The sequence below is a fragment of the Lissotriton vulgaris genome, chromosome 7 (genome assembly GCF_964263255.1).
Source record: "Lissotriton vulgaris chromosome 7, aLisVul1.2, whole genome shotgun sequence".
NCBI lineage: Eukaryota > Metazoa > Chordata > Amphibia > Caudata > Salamandridae > Lissotriton > Lissotriton vulgaris.
The window spans coordinates 1,553,010,977-1,553,015,042 of NC_141695.1; the positions used below are offsets into that span (position 1 = coordinate 1,553,010,977).

The window sequence follows — 4,066 nt, forward strand, 5'->3', positions numbered from 1 at the left end:
GGTCTCTAGGGCAGAAGCTATTCTATACTAACTGTGGATGCGTGTATAAGCGCCTACGTGTCTGCATGAGAAGCGTGGGGGCACGGGGCCTTCCATGGAAGCATGGTAACAGAAGCTATGAATTACTTGCACGGAGACAGGTTGGCCCTTTGGCCCTGCAGCTGGGGAGGATGTTTACTGAAGCTAGTAGGCAGGAATGCATTTTCGAAGAGCGGAACAGATAACTCGAAGTTTGTAGTCAGTCTTGGCAGAAAGCAGGCTGAGCTGAGCGCGATGGGCCGCGCTGGAAGTAAGTCAGAGTTCACGGGTACAGAGGCAGCCTGGGCTGAGGCTGTCAGAGTCAGAAGCCAGAAAAGAGGCTCGATGGCAGAAATTCAGGGCCTACTTTGCCAGAGCAGGAAAACATGTAAAGTACACTACAAAAAGACGTTGGCATAGCATACTTAGGAACGGGTTATTTAATCCATTCAGGGTGGATCTGAAAGAGGACATGTTAACGTTGGACGCAAATGTATTTGCGTCTTCATAGCTGACACAGGAGGGAAGTTACATGCTCTTTAAGCTGGTACATGGAGTCGGTGGGGTACGCGCTAGGGAACACAACTTGACCATAAAATTTATATTACCTCACTGGGGCCACCAACCACGGTAACTCCAGCCCCAATAGCGTATATTAACATTGCTGAAGTTAGTACGCTTGTAGTTGGATCTTGGGATTGAGCTGGTTGTCCTCCATGTGGGGAGCTACCTCCTGTCCCAGCCCCCTGCCTCTCTATACCCCCGTAATGCTCATTAGTGAGTGTCCTGGGGATCTACAGTATTCACTTTGAAAAATTGAGTGTTCAAAGCAGATCGGTCATCTGAATACTTCAGCTAGAAATAATGGAATCAGTCTCCAGTTGTATATGTTGGTTTTCAGACCTGGGGCCCTTATTAAGAGGGACGTATGGGGGCATTTGTATTGTGATGCTAGAGGTGAAATTCTGGTCCCGGCACAAGACTAACCACAGCAAAATCATTTGCCAAGAATGTTTTCATTAATCAAGAGTGAAAGTCGGAGGTTTGAAGACGATCAGATACCGTCATAGTTTCGATCATAAACAATGCCAACTAGCGATCTGGTGGCGTTATTCCCATGGCCAACCAAGCAGCTTCAGGGACACCAAAGTCTTTGGGTTCCAGGGGGAGTATGGTTGCAAACCTGAAACTAAGGAATTGATGGAAACACACTATTAGGACTGGAGTCTGTAGCTTAATTTGACTCAACACAAGAAACCTCTCCTGACCCAGGCATGGGAAAGACTGATAGATTGAAAGCTTTTTCTTGATTCTGTGGGTGGTGGTGGAGCAATTTGTCTGGTTAATTCTTATAATGAATGAGACTCCTCTATGATAACTAGTTATGTGACCACCCCAGAGGTCGGCGTTCAACTTCTTAGAGGGATAAGTGCTGTTTTAAGCCAAACAAGAGTGAGCAATAATAGGTATGTGATGCCCTTTTGATGCCCAGAGCTGAACGTACCCTACATTGAATAGATCAGTGTGTGTCTACCCTTCGCTGACAGGTGTGGGTGACCCGCTGAACCCTGTTCATGATAGGATTTGGGTATTGATATTATTTCCCATGAACAAGGAATTCCCAGTATGTGCAGGTCCTAAGCTTCTGTTGATTAATTCCCTGCCCTTTGTACACTCCGCCCGCCGCTACTACCGATTGGATGGTTTAGTGAGGTCCTTGGATCCGCCCAGCAGGGGTTAACAATGTCCCTGTTGAACCTGCTGAAGGATAAATAATTACAGAGTGGCCTGAGTGCCTGAGTGTGCTAGCCTGAAACCCTTGGCCACCTACCAGATGGAAAACACAATGTAGATGCAGGGCCCAGCTCTGGCCTCACACACCCTAGCCGGCAAAGCAGCCTGCGGCCACCATGGCGCTCTGGCGAGGTCTGGGCGTTTGGTGAGATCATCCACCGAGGAGAACTCGACGATGTACATGCGAGGGATTGGGGATGGGGCAGCCTGATTTCGCAGGCACTTGGGAAGTGGCATGAAAGGAAATCCCTCCCAAGATGAATCCCACGCTCACCTAGCATGAGGGGAAAACCGAATGGCAGTGCCTCCCAAAGCTGGGAACACCCACAAAGGCCCTGTCGCCCCAGGCTCTCCCATGCCAGATTCCAACCTGACCTGGTTTTGTGTGACCGAGAGGCAGCCCTTTTTCAGGGGCAGGGCTGCCTTGATGAGAAGGAGTAAAGGCTGGGAGGGGACCCTGCCTCCTCTCAGTGAGGGCGTGTGGAATGGGGAGATACCCGGCTCTTCCCTTCTGGTGCGTTCGACCAGGGAAGGGGGTGGGCTACCCCAGCTGACCTGGAATGGCTCGGGGCTGCCGCCCAAGCTGCGGACTCTTGACTCTGCAGGGGTCCAGCCCAGGGTAGATGGCTGATATGTGGGGCGACCCTCCCTCGTTGTCAGCTACCTAGTTTGTCCCAGTTATGTGTGGCCGCCCAAAAAGTTTGAAGACTCACAAGGCCTCTCCCGGAAGGACAGGCGGGAGCAGGGCTGCCTGGCTCTGCTGTTCCGGGAGCCCCCTAACATGTGGGGGGACAGGGCTCCTATGCCAAGTGACTGCAAATGCTCTTAGAGTCATGGAGGTCAACTCCCAGAGTGGAAGCCTTGATGGTGCGATGGGCCATCTTACCAAGCAGGTGCGGGCAGGCAGATGGTGCTGCCTTCCTCCTGCCTCACCGGTGCCTGCAGGTGGGCGAATGTTGTGAAATGTTGCCTGTGTTTCTTGGTGTTTGATCAATTAGCTCGCACATTAATGAAGAACGCAGGAAAAAATGTTCATGAACACTTTAAACTCACTTTGCAGCTCCAAATTCCTTCCAGGGCTATGCCTGTCGGAGGGTTGCTTTATCGTCAATTGCCCCATGGTTTTCCATGGGCATGGTTGGGGCTGTAATATGGTAGCTCTGCTCACTTTCTCCCCCCCACAAGGTCAGACCCCCAATTGCCCATCGCAGGGCCTGTCTCTGGTCCTGTCACAGAGTTACACTGTTCAATGTTCAGCTTTTGTCTCCAACTGTGGGTGCCCATGCAACCCCTTCTACCACACCCAGGGATGGGTCCTTATGCCCCAGGCTTGAGGGAAAAACGTGGGGTGTGTGGACCCATGGAAAGATACTGCCACCATGTGCCACCTGGCACGAGGGTCTCCCCTCCTGTATTGCACAGCTAGGTGTGATGGTCGGAGCAGGATCTCTAAATGGCCCAGCCCAGGTTATTTGGTCTCTGAGTCATCCCAGGCCATCTGGTCATTGGGCCGAGTGACCAGATGGCCCGGCGGGCTGACCGACCAGATGGTTGACTGGTCGGCTGGTGAGGGTAACTCCAACTTCTGCCCCCTAGCCAGGATTCTGTCCACTTTGAGGGGGCTTAAAAGTCGGGGAAAATTGACGTTCCAGGCAGACCTGTTGGTAGAGGATGTGGGGTAGGCTGGGCTTAACCCTCCTGACAATCTCTACCCAGCGCAGGGTGGCTGTTCACCAGGGAGGTAGTGCCCTCGTTCAGAGCTCCAACAGGATGTGGGTCCCATGTGCTGATCCTCCGTGCAGCAAAGTGCGCAGGTGAAATGGGCTCCGCGGTCTCAGAGAGAGCGACCTGCCCAAGGCCAGCCAGACCGTACTCTGGTCGGTTGCGCATAGGGCCTGATTGAGATCTTGGGGGTAATGGTCCTGCCATCACTTTTCCCTCTGATTCCCTGCCCGCCTCCTCGGTGGTTCATCCACTGTATTGAGATGTTGGCAGGTCAATAGATGGTAGACTGCCCGAGTCATGGATTGTTCGCAAGTTAAATACGGCAGGCTGGACTCTGCTTAATAGTGGAAATTGCCACCACAGTTGGACGCAGGAGTCCTACTTGAATCTAAATCAGGCCCCAAGTACTTTAAAATTGTTGCAGGCAAATAAATATCATCCTATAAGGTAGGTCGGTTTATTATAATGAAGAGATTTAAAAAGACTTATAATACCAAGCTGTCACTCATATGTCAACCAGGCAGCTTTC

The 4,066-nt window shown here is 51.6% G+C and overlaps 1 pseudogene; it reads left to right on the forward strand.

Moving 5' to 3' along the window:
* The first annotated feature begins 526 nt into the window (after window positions 1-526).
* Window positions 527-1,793, forward strand: LOC147705988 (18S ribosomal RNA; annotated as a pseudogene).
* Window positions 1,794-4,066: the final 2,273 nt, after the last annotated feature.